The following is a 19,328-nucleotide window of genomic DNA, read 5'->3' on the forward strand; positions in this document are numbered from 1 at the left end:
CATAATTTGGATTGATATTCAGATATTGTGTTTGCAATCACTGAATGGATAATGCAACTATAAAACACAAGCCACAAAATTAGAGCTAGAGTATTCATCCATCCTGGGTTTGGGTCAAATCTTGCACAGTTCACTGAATTAAGTAAAAAAAAAAAAAAACACGCTTTTGACATAATCCGTTAATTGCAATTTGTGGATTGAAATGGTTTTGAAGGAATCCGTGGAAATCACTCCTTTTCAACTTTTGGACATTTTATTTTTCTATCTATGTTAATATTGTGATTGAACAGTGTTTCTGTCTTATAAATCTGGAGAAATGTCACTTAAATCATACTGTCATTAAACTTTTGAATGGTAGTCCATGTTGGAGAGATGCAAAGATAAAGGTCTGGACATATAGCTACTCATTCTTTACTATTAGTATTTAACACACATTAAAATTGTGTGTGTTTGTGTGTGTGTGTGTGTGTGTGTGTGTGTGTATATATATATATATATATATATATATATATATATATATATATATATATATATATTAAAATGAGCCTATTTCGTATATATAGTAATATAAAAATAATTACAAAGTTAGTAGTCTTTGACATTATGCAATAAAACAAATGGAGATATATAACAAATATATAACAAAAAAACATTTTAACTTCATGTACAGTATTTCACCCATGACTCTTCTAGACAAATATAAATAATGCTTTTGTTTTATAAGTACAATAACACATTTTATTTGAAACTTCCAAATCAAGTCTAAACAATCTGTTGGGAGTCCAGTTAAAACAGTGCAGAATCTTTGATTTAGACAGCTTTCATTCCATCCTCATCCTTCACGTTGTTGTTTTATCAGTCTTGTCCTCTAGATGGCAGACTTGGATGTGGATTTACCAGCCAGTCCAGTTTGATCCTTTCACCAAATCAGTGCAGCCAAGCAAAACCTTTTACTCATATTTCCTTTCCATTTCATTCATCTGGTCAACAGGAACTCAATCAATATGGCAGCAGTCTCTTCCACTGAGCACACAGGACATGTCTACTGCGGGTTCTTGACATGTCCAGTGTTCATGCTGTAGCTACAATTCATTAAATATAACTTTAAACAATAAAATAACATATGAATAGCATTGCACTTTTAAATTTTTTTTCTATAAACAAAATAAATCGTAATAGTAGTATTATATTGGAAAATAAAAGCATTAAATAAAAAAATACTATTATTTATATCTCATGTAAAACAACAATGCTAACATTTTCTTTAATTTCTTTTCCTTTTATATTTTTATATGAATTTGGTTATGTGTGCGCATCGGAACACCATTTATGTGCTTCCATGTGTTTATATCCTGTCTTATTCATACATCCATAGTTTTATTTGATTGATTAGGCCCATTTAGCAGAAAACATTCAACAAATTAACATTAAGCAGTGAAGGCCTGCTGTTTATTCTTCCACGTGGAACTGGACATATAGGATTAGTGGTAAAATGTCATGGCAAATGCAAACAATATAATCTAAGTACTGCATTTTTATTTGACGCAAACACAAGAGCCCCTCTCCGGGGGATGCCATCAAAATGGAAGTCATTGTAGGAGATGCTTTACTATGCTGAATAAACAGATTTTGTATTACAGTCTCATAATAAATGTTGCACTTTGCATCTAATCTTCAACAAGTTTAAAAGCTATATTGGAAATGAGCTATACTTGAGTTCTGCTACAAAATATCATAGCTTGTTTATGATTGACTTTCAAAACTTGTTCACTATTTTTTTAAGTGACATACACTCAGAGTTTTTGATTTCCACCTCTACCAGAAAATCTCAGATGAAACTGAGACTCTGAGGTCAGTTCAGTGTCAATCTGTCTTAAGGTCACATCTAATTGTCACAGGCCAGAGTTTTTTTTTTTTTTTGATTTTCACCAGACATGTTTCAGTGTCTGATAATATCAAACACACTGGCTATGTCTTGAAGTAACACTTGTCACACGTTTAAAGAAGTGCATACAGTGGGGGGTGCACACACATGCTGAGTGTGATGTTGAGAAAAGGCATTGGCTGGGTTTATGGATATTAAAAAGATTATGAACAGATAAGTGAACTATGTTTTATTAGGTTGATACACAGTACATTTGTGATGCATTTATGTGCAAATCAGGTCGGTGTAGGCTAGAGTATTTGCTCATGTGCATACTAGTGTTTGGTCAACAAAAAAAAAAAGCCATCTGAAAAATGTCTTAATTTCTACTGTGAAATATGTATTGTAGTCATTACATATTCTCTTGGTAATTTCTAAAGCTATCTTATATCATCTTGATCACTTTATGGGGTAGTTATATAAATATATATACAGTGGGTACGGAAAGTATTCAGACCCCCTTACATTTTTCACTCTTTGTTATATTGCAGCCGCTAAAATCAAGTTCATTTTTTTTTCATTAATGTACACGCAGCAACCCTTATTGACAGAAAAACACAATTGTTGACATTTTTGCAGATTTATTAAAAAAGAAAGACTGAAATATCACATGGTCGTAAGTATTCAGACCCTTTGCTCAGTATTTAGTAGAAGCACCCTTTTGATCGAATATAGCCATGAGTCTTTTTTGGAAAGATGCAACAAGTTTTCCACACCTGGATTTGGGGATCCTCTGCCATTCCTCCTTGCAGATCCTCTCCAGTTCTGTCAGTTTGGATGATAAACATTGGTGGACAGCCATTTTCATGTCTCTCCAGAGATGCTCAAATGGGTTTAAGTCAGGGCTCTGGCTGGGCCATTCAAGAACAGTCACGGAGCTGTTGTGAAGTCACTCCTTCATTATTTTAGCTGTCTGCTTATGGTCATTGTCTTGTTCGAAGGTGAACCTTTGGCCCAGTCTGAGGTCCTGAGCGCTCTGGAGAAGGTTTTCATCCAAGATATCCCTTTACTGTACTTCATCTTTCCCTTGATTGCAACCAGTCGTCCTGTCCCTGCAGCTGGACTCAAATGAAGGTGTAGAACCATCTCAAAGATGATCAGAAGAAATGGACAGCCCCTGAGTTAAATGTAAAAGTGTCACAGCAAAGGGTCTGAATACTTAGGACCATGTGATATTTAAGTTTTTATTTTTTAATAAATCTGCATAAATCTCAACAATTCTGTGTTTTTCTGTCAATATGGGGTGCTCTGTGTACATTAATGAGGAAAAAAAAAAAAAAAACTTAAATTATTTTAGCAAATGGCTGCAATATAACAAAGAGTGAAAAAAATTAAGGGGGTCTGAATACTTTCCATACCCACTGTGTGTATATATATATTTATATTGCATTCCAGTTTATGCCATTATAATAGTATAAACAGTGTGAGTGTGTTCACACTGAAAATTCCAGCAAGAGGTACACTTCAAAAATGGGAATCATGCATTATTTAAGAAAAAAGAAGAAACATTGTTGTGGAATGTTGGACACTTTATGCATTTAAAGTTACCATATGTAAAACAATGTCACTGTATAAACAATAAACATATTGTTTAGTGAATACCTTGTCAGAATGTCTGTTTTTGTTTTGGTCTGTGTGACTCCGCCCACTGCCAGTTTACCCAATACTATTTAAACAACCTGGGTTGCCAGCTCACGGAAAACACAGCTTATTGTAGCCAATGAAGCCAAAAGAAGCAAACGAACTGGGGCCAGTTGCATGAACAGCCACAATGCTAAGATTGTGTCTTAAGAACTAATTTCACCAACTAGCGGTTAACCAGTCTTGCTTTTCAATTCAGATTATACCAGTCTACCTTTTTGTAACTGATTTAAAAAGTTATGACCCAGTCTATAAAATAAATAACAATAATAATAATTAAAAAATGGCATGACTAACTTTAGTCTAAGCAGTTTATGAAACTGGCCCGTGGGTCGGAAATGGCAGATTCTATTCAACCTATAAAGCCTAAAGGATCCATCTAAAACTGTCAGACATTAAGTAGACTGTATTTATATCCATCACAATATTGTTTTCATTTGCGTCAAATTAAATATGTCATCTACATTCGACCACGAACACTCCATAGATTGAATAGGCGTGAACAGATCCAATGGAACTTGTCATTTAAATTTTATAGCTTTCACGTCACTCAGTGTCATATTCACAGCTTAAAGGTGCTGTATGTAAGTTTTTGACTCTACTAAAGCATAAAAATATCATAATATGTTTGCAGATATATAAAATATGCTAAGTTAACAAATTTGTCTATCTGAAAAACAATGCTACAGTCCATTATTCTCCTTTGGAAACGTGCGTTCCGGGCCGGAATGTCTGTTTTGGTTTGTGAAACCCGTCCACTGCTAGTTAAACCAATTGTATTTCAGCACCCTGGGTTGCCAGTTGGGCAAAAACACAGTGTGGTTAAATTAATTCATTATCAAGTGTGCTTGTTCTTGTTTGTGACATGAATCTGGCAACCTGCATGTGTGTCAAGTCTGAGGAGGAGGGGCTGGGTGAAAAAAACCCTCTCCAATATTTTGAATTTGGACTGCAATACCTAGTTCAACCACTCTGTGTAAATCCCACACACAGCACATGTAAAATTGAAACAGAAAAAAAAATGCTTTGCATTTGAATACTCTGGAAATGAGAGTATTTGTTAAAGCAGCCTCCTGTGGTCGGCACAACCAGTCACAGAATCTTACCAGCCCTGGAGTCGCTGGACTTGCTGTTTCCTCTTCCACCGGGAAGCGGCTCCGTCAGATGAGTGTTCAGGGGTGTCAGCGCCATGGGAATCTCCATCAGTGCACTACTGACAGTGAAATAAATAATGATTCTCACACAACCGCAACAAAGTGACAGCCTGGAGATGATTTAATAAAGTTCAATACAATCTAATTGAAGTTGTGAGCAAAAGCCTCTTGAGAGCGACCCCTTTCTGGATTTGTCACAACCTCTGAAGTGCGAGTTATCACTGTGGAAGAAACATGGTTGAACCACACAGCTGGTGGTTACTGAACTGGGTTCACACACTTTACACGTGCCCTCAGCAGAAGGTATTGACTCTTTTTGGACAAATTACCTTGACCTCAATGACCCCTGGACATATGTGATAGGAGTCCCATGGATGATCATACTGGCAATTCCAGAGCATTATTTTGAGTGCCTTGGAGTGCCACAGTGTAAATTAGGGTAGGGTACCGGAACAAAAAGTGAAGTGACATTCAGCCAAGTATGGTGACCCATACTAAGAATTTGTGCTCTACATTTAACCCATCCGAAATGCACACACACAGAGCAGTGAACACACACACACACACACACTGTGAGCACACACCCAGAGCAGTGGGCAGCCATTTATGCCCGGGGAGCAGTTGGGGGTTCGATGCCTTGCTCAAGGGCACCTAAGTCATGGTATTGAAGGTGGAGATAGAACTGTACATGCACTCCCCCCACCCACAATTCCGTCCAGAACCCACAACCCTTCGATTGGGAGTCCAACCCTCTAACCATTAGGCCACGACTTACCGCTAATATGGCACCGGTAACTATGGAACTGGAATGCACCAAACCAAATAAGAACGCATATTTAGGTGCCACATTTCGGTGCCTCTTAAGTGCCTGAGCGATAGATTGAAATATTTATCCTGGTTCTCTGAAATGTACACAAGAAGCACGGGCATCGCTAGGCTTTTTTTTAGCAAGGCTATAGTATTTAGCTCTATAAACTGTACTCAAATTCGTGATTGCCTCATAGCCCCTAACATTTCATATGGAAAAGGCGCCAGACTGGTCCTCCCCATCTTTCAGCGTTCTTCAATCCACAGACCGCGGTGCAGCACGAGTGGACTCAAACAGAAACAGAGGACACAAGGTGTGTGTTTATAGATAGATTGTTAGAATATCTGTATCTGTGCAGTTCTTTGTCATAAATACAGTACCATAAAAAGGTCACAAGGGTGCAATCGGTTTCTCATTTACTGTAAAGCCAGGATGTGCAGGTATTGCGGGTCCTAAGAAACTACGAGCTGAAAAAGGATGACTTGGACAGATACGTCTTTCTGATGGGCCTTCAGGACCGAAACGAGAAGCTGTTTTACTTGACCTCAGACATCGAGAGATTCATGCCCATTGTGTACACACCTACGGTCAGCCTAGCGTGCCAGCAGTACGGCCTTACCTTCAGGAGACCTAGGTAAGAGACTGCGGAATGTAACTGAATTTTCTTTTTAAATAAGTTCTTTCTCCTTCAACACCTTAACTCCTTAAGCAAGCACATCCATCCAACTGACAGCTTCTCTTACAGCTCCTGGCATTGTCGCTCTGCTTTTTGAATTGTTCTACAAATCATTGAATATCTCGCCTCCAGGCAAATGAAACCGAATAACTCTGGAAAGTTGAAACATCTGTCTGGAGAGTTGAATATACATCCTGTCATAACTCCTTGAAGTATATTCCAGTATAAATAAGCATAACCTTCAGTTAATTGACGAGCTTGGCGTATTTTATAAGATTGTTATCATTCTCAGCTTCCTGTGCTGGGTCAACTTATGATTAGTAGTCTTTATCACCCATTTTATATATCAAATTATGCCTCTTGTTTGCCTTTTTTGCCTGCCGTACTTTGTGGATTGAATTAGATCTGGACATAATCAAAAAAATAAAAATAAATTTTGTTTACTTAAATGGGGAGTCATCTCATTTATCATCAGTAAAATATGGAGTGCCACAAGGATCCGTCCTAGGTCCCCTTCTATTTTCAATATACATGTTGCCCCTTGGTAATATTATTAGAAAATACGGAATTAGCTTCCACTGTTATGCTGATGATACTCAGCTATATATCTCAACGAGACCAGATGAAATTTCCCAATTGTCTAAGCTAACAGAGTGTGTTAAAAATGTAAAAGATTGGATGACAAATAATTTTTTCCAATTAAATTCAGATAAGACAGAGATACTAATTATTGGACCAAAAAACATCACACAGAATCTTGTAAATTACAATCTGCAACTAGACGGATGTACTGTTACTTCCTCTACAGTCAGAAATCTGGATGTTATATTAGACAGCAATTTGTCTTTTGAAAATCATATTTCCAATGTTACAAAAACTGCATTCTTCCATCTTAGAAACATTGCCAAGCTACGAAACATGTTATCTGTTTCTGATGCAGAAAAGCTAGTTCATGCATTCATGACCTCTAGACTGGACTATTGTAATGCACTTCTAGGTGGTTGTCCTGCTTCGTCAATAAACAAGCTACAGGTAGTCCAAAATGCAGCAGCTAGAGTCCTTACCAGGTCAAGAAAATATGATCATATTACCCCAATTTTACAGTCTCTGCACTGCCTACCTATTAAGTTCCGTATCAGTTACAAATTATCATTACTTACCTATAAGGCCCTAAATGGTTTAGTTCCTGCGTACCTAACTAGCCTTCTACCACGCTACAACCCATCACGCACCCTAAGGTCAAAAAACGCTGGACTTTTGGTCGTTCCTAGGATAGCAAAGTCCACTAAAGGAGGTAGAGCTTTCTCACATTTGGCTCCCAAACTCTGGAATAGCCTTCCTGATAATGTTCGGGGTTCAGACACACTCTCTCTGTTTAAATCTAGATTAAAAACACATCTCTTTCGCCAAGCATTCGAATAATGTATCTTTTTAATTGTGAGTGTAGTTGCATCTGATCAAAGGTGCATTTTTATTCATTAGCTTGGGTTAAACTAATTTTCATTTGTTGGATCAGCAGCTATGCTAATGATGTCTCTATTTTGTTTCTATGTTTCGCCACGGGATTCACATCCCGTGGTAACTAGGATTTACACAAGCTCCAGTCTGGATCCAGAACACCTGAGAAGAGATGATGCTGACCCCTCAGAGGACCCCAGATGATGCTAACCCTGAATCAACAAACAGAACTAACAATTATTGCTAAATGTGTGACTGAATCATATAATAACTTAATTAATAATATTGATAGTTCATCGTCTAGCTGACTACGTCTTGTATTATTATTATTTTATTTTTTCTAAAATCCTGTCAAATGTGCACAAACTACTAGCTACTACTAAATATTGTAGAAACATAATTTTCTGTAAAGTTGCTTTGTAACGATTTGTTTTGTAAAAAGCGCTATACAAAAAAACTTGAATTGAATTGAATTGAAGGTTTCCGCTACGCTCATCACACGCAGCTGTTTCCTCCAGCGACAATCTAGCCCTTAACACAAATTAATGCATAATTTAATTACACTTATTAAACAATGAAACAGATCTTGAAATACATTTATTAGCCTTAGAGTAAGGCATCCAAGAAGCGTGTGAATGCTATGGATTTATTTTAAATCTTTTTAATGTTCTTTAGTGTTATCCTTTTTAGGCTTTTATTTATTTATTTATTTTTATAGAAGTATCGGTTTAGGCACTGGTACTGTTTTAAAAGTATCAAAATGGCACTGGTATTGTATAAAACGCATTCGATACCCAACCCTAGTGTAAATACCATCCAGTAACACCAATAATACTTTTTGAGGCAAGATCCTTATGTATTTAGTAGTGGTGGGCATAGACTAATTTTTTAAATATAGATTAATCTTACTGTAATCTTGGAATTAATCTAGATTAATCTAGATTAAAATGGCTCATTTGAATTCTGCCAAAGGCATTCATAATTTGTGTGCTACCGAAATAAAATAATGATTAAAAGTAACGTTAAGTCTTTGAGAATGGGTTTATCAAGACAGGTGGTGCATTAGACCAGGGGCTCATCTCCTGTTTCCAAAATGCATCACAAACTGCTTGAGAAAGCTGTTAACTAATTCCACATTGCACAAGGTGCAAACAACCTTACGCCTGTTTCACACATAATCCGTCTGCAGTGCGTATGCATTTCGTATTTTTTTAATCACCCATGTTATCGGATTCAAGTGTTCACACGGTTGCTGTCCGTCAGTGCGTTCCAGGAGCGGTGCGTCTGCAGCAGTGCAGCGATCGTTCACGTACTGAGTAGAAGACTGCAAACGCGTCCTGTGTGAAAGCACAATGAGTATGAGTCTGTGCTGCTTCTACGCACTGCAGACGGAGTATGTGTGAAACAGGCATGCGTCTTGTCGAGGTTTCCATTGGGAAGCTTCTTTAAAAAAAATACTAATTTCCTGAAGCAAACCCGGCGCTTCAGCTGCATCCATGTTAGCACGTCACGTTTGATGTGGTAATTTCACAGTCAGCATTCACACAGGTTTTTAAAGATTCTTTCTCGCCACTTACAGATTCGGCTAGGTATACATCCACGCTAAAATATCAAGGTGAAAGACATCACAGCTGGCCTAGTATAGACCCAGCTCCCAACCCAACTTTGAGAATAGATTAATGGCGATATTTTTTTTATGGCCCGGTAAGGGTCTCCCATTAACGCAGCAAGTTAACGCCAATAGCGGCCCACCACTAGTATTAGTACACAACAGGCATTATACACTTGCTGAGTTTATAAAGAAAAAACATACAGTATATATATATATATATATATATATATATATATATATGTGTGTGTGTGTGTGTGTGTGTGTGTATTTCAGTGCATATAAAGGTATTGAATGCTTACCATCTTACCATATCAATATACTATGATATGTTCAAACAATACAATGTTTTACCATCATCTGTATGCTAAAAATCATACATTTGATTGATTATAATTTTGACTGTAGACATAGTTTAGGATGTGCGTGTGAAGGTCATTTCACAGCAACACAATGAACCCTAATAAATGTGATGTACGGAAATAACTGCACTCTCCACATTATCTATATGCCTGTATCATCTGCTAATTGAGAACATTTACAAGAAAGCATTTCATAAGCATTTCCTAATTCCCCAGGGGAAGAGAACAAAACATTTTATCATCTTATGGGAAAAGCAGGATGCATTGAATCAAAGCAGATCCCATTGATTCATAATGAAGCTTGTTATATCTCAGACTGGGTAACATGACTGGAGCATAATGCTTTCACACAGAGGAACCAAGGTCTGAAAACCCAAGACTTTATTGATTTCTTTTTCCCCTGTATGATTTGTATGAAGGGGTGCATTTCATCAGGGTTTAGTCATGAAGCATCACCTCTCGGCCCCGTGGGTAATGCGGCTGTACCGTCCAGGAAATTAAATGAGGAAATTAGAGCCGCAGTATTTAAATGAGACTCAGAAAATCGCTTCCTGTTTTTTACTGTTCAACATTATCACCAGATCACGTACGCTAGCTCTCACCGTATATTATGTGAATGATGAGCCATGTATAATTTGAAAAAGTATTGATAAACACATACAGTCCCTGAACATCAACAAGCTCGGTGCTGCCAGGATAGCTTTCATAATTACAATATCTATCTGTCTCTCTTTCCTTAGGGCCACAATTGACCAAGGCATTCTGATATTAGAGGATTATATTACGCTTATCAGAGGATAAGTGAGGTCATTTTAAAGCAATTACACAAAATGAGCAGACGGTTTCTATTAATCTTAGGTTATTCCCTGGTCCTTAAGTGGCACACATGCACAAGTACAATGTAAGTATTACTCTTTCCAACAGGACCATCTAGAGTGCTGGTTTACATAATTTGGCCCATTAAAAGAACAGATTAAACAGGTTTGGGTGATTAACAATCTCAAAACATTGAGAGAAAACATTTATAGATCAGCATCCTCAGAATGTCCTTAGGATGTTATTTGTACTTGATGAATGTTCTCGTAATGCTAAGAAAAAATATTCCAAGAAGCATTTTTGTAACCTTTAAATAATGCTTTAATCACTACAGGAAATATTGGCATTTTAATGTTCTTAGAATATAAAAAATAAATGTTTAATATTGTTATATGTTGGGTAAAAATATAATTGGTAGCACTTTATTTACAGTCCTGTTCCACCTGTCCAATTACAATAACTGTGTAATAACTACTGTAGGTACCAACCCTGAACCTGCCCCTAAATCTAACCTTTACCCATATAGGTACATTTATATGAACCAGTGCTTTCTGTATTTGTTAAAGTGTAACCTAAGTGAATTTATAACCATGACAAGAAAACTGGACATGACAAAATTTTAGACAAATTTCAAAACAGTGTTCCCACAATGTATTATATATATATATATATATATATATATATATATATATATTATAAAGCCCCACCCTCTATTTCTTCATATTCACTATGTCACTTCACAAACAAATATGTCATAATACTGATTTAATAGGTTATACAAAGAAACAGATGTCTTCTGTGTTAATGAAGAATGGATTAATTGTTCACCACATGACTAGTCTGCTAACAAAGAGTCCATTTTCATTTCATGTGGACTTTAATGAAACAAATAGACAAAAATCAATATTTCATTAAGCTTATTTAGGTAGCAATGCGATGGGGTACTATATAATCAGCTGGTAATATTACTCAGTTTTTATTATTCAGTATTATTTTAGTATCCCTTGTGTGTGTTACTGCATATGTCCTTGTTTATGTGTGCGCTGTAGTCTCTCTGGAACAGCAAAAGATTTACAGCTAAAATGTCAATAGGAGAGTGAGTGAGCCGGGGAGAGGAGCAGAGGAGATATAAAAAAGGGAGCGAGGTCAGAGGTTATCGGTTTGAATCTGGTCACTTAACGCCTACTGAGGGCAGAGAGGAAGTCCTGCAACAGCCCTGGGGAAAAACGGCACACGGAAATGAGACATACAGCATGTCAAGCAAAAGATGAGGAGAGGAAGAGAAGACAGATATAATCTATGAGCATCTCTGGCCTCAGAGGAGAGCGTGGGAGGTCAGCTCATATCAATTTGGCTGGGGTTACTACAGAGGTGGTCAGCAACTCACCTACACAACACAAGAACCCTATATTACACTCTCCACTTTGTTCTCAACTGGAAAACTTCAGGGGCTAACGTGAAAATCCAAGATTATATTATTAGTAGTTCATCAATATCATTTAATTTAATTAGTTTTATTTAAAGGAAAAGTACTGTCCAGAAATGACAGTTCTTTCATCATTTACTCAACCCGTTAAATTAACTTTCTTCACAAAAAGTAATTTTCACCACTCCTTTTCTCAGGAGAATCATTTATTATGCCACCAGTGAACGTCCGTCATAGATCCCTCAAACAAATATCTAGAGAGAGAGAGAGAGAGAGAGAGAGAGAGAGAGAGAATGAACACTTGTGTGTCAGTCAGTGAGAATCACAATGGTGTGGTATAAATGGCAGATAAGTAGCACAACTAAAATGTTCCCGTTTGAAATTTGTTTGTTTTTTCTTGTTTACTTGTTTGTCACCAAACTTGTTTATTTGCACATTTCATGGAGGGCCACCATTTGTAGCTTCCCTCAGAGATTCCTTTACTTGAAGGTGTGTGTGTGTGTGTATCAGCAGGAGGACTCTGACATTGGTAGATTTGTGTCCACGGGGAGATTGGAGTGATGTGTGTGACAGGGATCTGTCAATATCTGCAGCTTTGACGTCAGGCACCCACCTGTATGTGTGTGTGTGTGTGTGTGTGTGTGTGATTAAGGACAGAGTGCACCCAATCATAATGTGTTTGTTCATGCATTTGATTATGCATAATTGTGTGGTCAACACATTAGTTTTCAAGGTTTAGACTCAAGGTTATTATTCATTCAACATTAATACAGTTGTTTTTCAATCAATCAATCAATCAACCAAACAATCAATCAATCAATCATTTGTTGTCTCTAAGATGTCATTCAAGTATGAACTTTTTTCACAAGCCTGTTGTCTCATAAACGAATAGTGTTTTCTGACAAGCCACTATTCCAACCCAATTTCACGATAATATATAGCTGTTTTTTACGATGTGCAATTTCATATAAAAAATATAAAAATTATTTTTTAAAAAAGTATGAATATTCTTCATGGTCAGAACACAAATGTATATATATATAAATTTAAATGATGGCAATTTCAACATTTATAACTAATTTGAACTGGATAAAAAGTTTGTCAAGACAATATTTGATGCTGGCCAACAAAAGACAAAAGTATGGTGTACATCCTGGTTCAGTATTTAGTCCATATGATACAATTCAAGGCCAAAATTCTCAGGGATTTAAGGCAAATATTACACATGCGATACATTTCTCTCTCTTTTTTATTTGTAGAATCTGAAATATTATTAGTTATATATTATTACTGGTATTTGCTTCGGCACTATTGTTATTGTTCATAAATTGGTGATTCTTCAGCTTCAGGATTGTATTTATTGTTATTGTGCGTTTGTTGGTTTATGTCGGCTGATTTTTCTCAAAACTGATTTCAGCTTTTGCTATTTGAACATCCTAAACTTACTAACTTACTTAAAAAATGAAAAGCTATAATAAAAATATGAATTATTATGTTTAAAACTGTGAGGAAAGTTAATTATTTACAGATAATGCAACAGTGTCATTAAAGCAAAAAACAAAAACAAAACAAATGTATGTGATGTGAAAAATCACATCTCTTGGTAAAAAGTCATTGCGTTTGTTAACAGATTATTTGTATTGTGATTCATTTCCAATCAAACAGAAATTTTGTCAAATGTATTTAGGAGAGCAAGGCAAATGAATCATCTCGCACGAGTATGAAAGAAATTAAATTGTGTAAACAATGATTCCTTCTAATGGTCAAGTTAATTCATGACTGTGTTCCTGAAGGAAGCATTAATGGACAAAAAAAAACCCTCCACCCATTCTTTTTTAGAATCACAGACAAGTTTCTGGGAAACAGTGAGGCTGATGTGGCAATCGCACACTTCACCTTCTTGGAAAAAGCAGTGTTGTTTTTAATGCTAATTATCTTGGTGCTACCGCTGGTGTCTCTGGTGTGATTTTGTGCAGTCACACTGATAACAGGTGGCCAGATGGCATGCCACTTCTAACAAAGTGACTAGAAAAATGCTGCGGTTGAGTCTTTGAGTGGATTAAGATTCAAATGAAGTGCATTTTTAATATGCGTATAAATTACAGGCAAATGGTACTGAAGGGAAACATACACAGCTGAAATGAACAGGTTTCATCATTACCATCAGAGAGTGTTGATTAGGATTAATCATGATCAAGGATGAATGGAGATAATGTTTTTGGAATGCTGAAATTAGGTTGTGGAAATGTTGCACCAATAATGCAGTGTGAGAGGAACAAATGCTTATTTGATGTGTTTTTGCATATGTGTGTGCAGCATGTTTAAGTTTCTCTTCTTGTGTGCATTCTACTACTGAGCAAAAGATCAACATAAAACCACAGCTAGCTTTCCGATGGTCTCTGATTTAATGTCTACCATGCTGAATTAAATGGTCTCTTGATGCCTACCAAGGCCTTTTGCACATACTGTGTTGATTACACTCCCAAATTAACACTGGAATGTTTACCCTTAACCTGCCTGTCAACAGTCTGACCTTTTCTAAATGTTTAATATATATCAAATTCAGCCATGAATCTCTAGATGGCGCAGACTGATAATATGCGGCACAAGTTGACTGGCCTCTGTTTAAGTTTAAGTCACTGAGATGCTTGCTCAACAATTAATTAGGCTGGATCAGTGTTTGTTCAGTGTAAACTTATCCTGCAGTGCATTATCAGAGTTCCTCTGAAACCATCCACCTCCCCCAGCTCCACCTGTCTAGATCTGCTATGGGATTAATGGATGCATATTCATGCAGCAGCAGCATCTCCTGTTGTATTCGTTCACCAGCAGCATCATGTGAATTGCAGATCTAGTTTGCCCTTATATTTATATTAAAAATAAAGTGGATAGACTTTTAGGATTGAAAATTGACATCCAACAAACAAAACATTTGACCCGACTCTCCAGAGTTGGTATGTTTGAAGGTGTATTTATCCTTTTGCCTCCTTAGATATAATATTGTAAGAGTGGATAGGACACAATGGGAGGAAAAAGAGGAACAGGGTCAGGACTCAAACTCAGGTCACCATAATTGCTACCTTGCCAGATCAGAGCACTGCCCTTAAGTCTATGGCTGTGACATATTAGTTTTCATATGATCAGATTTTAGCAGTAAAAATTCTAAATATTAGTAAAAGAGTGAACACAACCTGCTTTCATGAGAATTAGTACTGTAAGTATTTTATGAATTGGTGATTTCACATGAATTTGTATGAGCCATACAAAAACACATGCATTTGTAGATAAAATGTCACCATGAAGGTCCACACTTAAACCCAAGCCTCAGGATGGAGTGAGAGCAACCCCACTGGACTGAATTAACTCATTTAACCTGTAATGAAATGTGCTAAATTTGACTCAGGTACTACTAATCATCTTTCCATTAAAAACAGTCTTCTTGCAGATTATTTTATGAAAATTACAGACACAAACGTTATGTACATTTATAACACTTATATTTAGAGTTATTTTATCACAGAAAACTAGTAAGCACTGGTGCAAGGGTGTTTCTAAAACAGCTGATGATCTCTCTATACCCCCCCCCCCCTTAGAAAGTCATGGATTTGTTTTTTTTTTTTTTTTTTTTTTACTATTGAAACAAATGGAAACTGTTATGATCCCAGCCTGTGCTTGTGTTTGTTGCCTTTTATTTTGAAATGTTTGTTTTTTTTCCCCCATTGTTTCCATGTTCGCTTCCTATTTCACCTTGTTCCTTTCCCCACCTCGTTTGTTGTCATGAGGCATTTCTCAATGTCAAGGATGCTTCCTTGGCAGGACTGATCCTTCCAAGTCACTTCCTTCAGAGGCTAGGCAAGACTCCTCTTTAGCATTCAGAGAACACGTAAATGGAACAGGCTAGCAAAGTGCACGTAATTGCGTCATTACGTCAGTGAAAAGGTCCGTTTGAATGGTTGTCTCGTTTAATTACTTCGGACAACTTAACTAGTTATTTATAACTAACATTGTTATAATTTTATAATTGTATAATTTAACATTTGTTAAATGACAGGTCCGGTTCAGTTAACCATTTGTATTTGTATAATTTACAACACCAATATGGTAGTAATTTGTACTGGCATTTAAACGTTAAACTTTACTTATATTTACTACAGTTATAACAAATGTTTGGTAACGTAAATAAAAACCGTTAACGCTCCGACTCCGCAAATGTTCGACATTTTTGAATTTTAGTAAAGCTGCGCATAGGATTGTGGGTGATTTGAGAGCGCGAAGAGCACGAACGATACACATTTGCTTCCTTTCCTGTGTATGGCATATTTTTCGAACGAAGGACTCAGTCCTTGGTTGAAATTCCGAGGATCCTCGACATTGGAACAGTCCTTCGACGGATGTCGATGACGTAGCATCCTCGAAATACTGGCTTCCGAGGATCCTTCCTTGACATTGAGAAACACCTATGGTTTCCCTTGTTAGTTTCCCTAATGATTGATTAGCTCCACCCCTTTGTTAACCTTGTTACTTTATATTTGTGTGTATATACTCCTATGTTTTAGTGCTTGTTTGTGAGTTGTTGTCTCATGTCGATGCTTGTATTCCTTTTTCCTGTGGTTTCCTGTTCTCCGGTGTACCCGTGTTTTGTTAGTTTCTTTATTAAATCAATTCTGCTTGCACATGAATCTGCTTGTTCTCACCTTGGTCCTACTCTCAGCATTATAGAAACACAAAAATTGTATCTGCTACGGTCTCTCATTTACTTCCCCAGCAACACAGCGGCTATAGTTTACTTCTGTGGTCCAAACCCCAAAATAAATTATTTGCATAATGTCTGCTTGTTTTCATTTTTTATTATTTTAGGGTCTTCAGAGCAACATTCAAAATTCAATTTGTTTGCAGTACTGAAAAAAAAGTGACATGTGAGCACATAAACTCATACACAGACCATCTACAGTGCATACACGTCATGACAGAGGCCAGTATTAATGACTGATAGCATTAAATTGCTTTTATCCAAGTTTTATTAGGATTTACCAGCCCCTAGCACCATTGGGTTCCACTACCTCTGTTTCAATAAATCATGCTGGTGAGTGGTGCAGCACAGCAGAGAGAGAGAGAGAGAGAGAGAGATTGATGACCTGACCAAAAACTGATGCCAGAACAGCCACACGACGTTCTGATGGAGAAACATATGTACATTTTTAGGCCATAATGGAAAATGTCAATCCAAGTGAATGTGGGCTGGAAACTGTATTTTTCATTACAGAGAAATGCCAACTCATTTCCTGTTTACAGACCTCTGATCAATCTCTCAGCACAGACGGAATGACAGGCGACGGGTCAGCGGCGTCTGTAATAGAGAAAACAGAAGAGTGAACCTGGCACACACAAGGTGTATGTAGGTTAATGTGTTTTTTTTTTTTTTTTTAAGCTGAAAAAAATTAATCATTAAGAAAAATTCAAATACATTTTCCCTTAAAGAAACAAAGAGGGTTGCCTTATAGCTTCAGGCATCTTGAGATCACATGACTAGCAAATACTTTTTATATTTATTAACTTCCTGTTATTCATGTTATTACAGGAAGTATAAATTACTTGTATGTAAATTTGTTAAGTTTCATATAGTAGGTTGACCATACATGCTCTTTTTCCTGGACCCTTCTTGCAGGATTTCTATATTGGCTAAAATATCCTGGCTTTGTTTTCCTATTTTCATACTTGCTTTCGACTTGAAGCAGCGCAGCGCAGACTGATCAGTGTTAAACATTAAAGCCATATAGGCAAGCCTGCAACCTTTAACCGAAAAAATCTAATGCTAACGCTTCCGTTTTGGTAGTACGTGGGAAAGAAGACCAGAGGCTGTTTTGTTTGAATGGATGTCAGTGGAGAGCCTTTTTTAGAGGAAATAGCTTATAATTTAATGAAATGACAGCCTATCGGCTAGTCTTCAATATTTAAACTAAACAATACTTTTGGATTTAACTATTTTTAGAGTTTTCACATGAAAAAGAGAGACGTCGCAGACTTTTTGCGTCAGGTTGAACAATTTTCATTCATTCCTATGGTATCTGTAAACAGTGATTGAGTGTCGCACAACTGATGTCAAGGCTGTAATGTGATTGGTTATTAAGGCACACGTGATCCAAGTTGACCATTACACTTTCTCCAATAGTAAGCAATACAGACCCTCTCATCTCCCAATAGTAAGCCAGTCTGTTTATATCATCTGTGGAAGGCATAGGACCATAAAATGTTCGCCCAATCATATCCCTTGGTCCGAGTGTTACGATAGGCTGTTTGCCTGTCTGTCAGTGTATGTATTTGCATACCTCTAGGCACCCTGTTCACACAGACAGGATACCTCATCAACGCACTCCGTTACGCTATAGCAGAATGAGTGAGAATTAAGGGCGTTATTGTAATATTATACACTTTGTACTGTAATGTTTTCTCACCAGTAAATGAGACATGAGGTAGTCTGACAGCATTGCATTCAACCCTTCACCAATATGGGAGAGTTGTGTCACCCGTCCCCTCCCCTTGAGGACATGCAACTGTAACAAGTGACGCAGTTGACCTGGAAGTTGATGAGTTGATTTATCCACGTTTTAATATTTTTCTGGTTGCAATACACCATAATTTCCACCAACTGGCAACCCGAGGTGTTGAAATACTATTAGGTAAACTGGCAGTGGGCTGAATCACACAGACCAAAACAAAAACAGACAGACTGATACGGGACACACATTTCAGAGTAGAATAACTGGCTGTAGCATTGTTTTTTCGGAGAAACAAGTATGTGAATTTAGCTTGTTTCCCAACATATCAGCAAACATATTGTTGTATTTTAATGCATTAGTACAGTCAAAAAAGTTATAATAACAAAATAAATACAATTAAAATAAAAAAACGCCTTTAAAGTGGTGTACTAAAGAACACAAACATGAGTATAGTTGGGGGCGAATTTCTGAGAAGGACATTCTGAATAAACAAATGCTTGCTGCTGTTTGATTTTTTGATCTATGTCTGACAGTATGTGTTGACCTTTTCTGTTTAAATCTGGTGCCACTGAGTAACTGCAAACATTTTGCTTTTGTGTTATATCGCCGTATATCCACACCACTAGGTGTCAGTATGACTGATTACCTCTTGGGGGTTGCCATGTTGAAATCACATGACTAGCTGAATTCTATTTGTATAGTACCACTTATCTTGCTATATTTCACCCTGCTATTGGGTATGCTTAGAGAATACATGTATTATACTGTATGTGACAAATTTAGTATTAACAATGATAGCCTGATCAGTTAACTGTAGAACTGGTTGGCCAGCTAAAACCACAGAACAGACCAGCATAAACAATTTGGCCAGGATAGAAGATCAGCTAACGTAGGAATATACAGGCGGTGTTTGACAGTCTTCTCAATGCCATCCCGTGGATTAAATGCTCTGAACTT

The sequence above is a fragment of the Carassius gibelio genome, chromosome A20, assembly GCF_023724105.1.
Source record: "Carassius gibelio isolate Cgi1373 ecotype wild population from Czech Republic chromosome A20, carGib1.2-hapl.c, whole genome shotgun sequence".
In the NCBI taxonomy this organism is placed as follows: Eukaryota; Metazoa; Chordata; class Actinopteri; order Cypriniformes; family Cyprinidae; genus Carassius; species Carassius gibelio.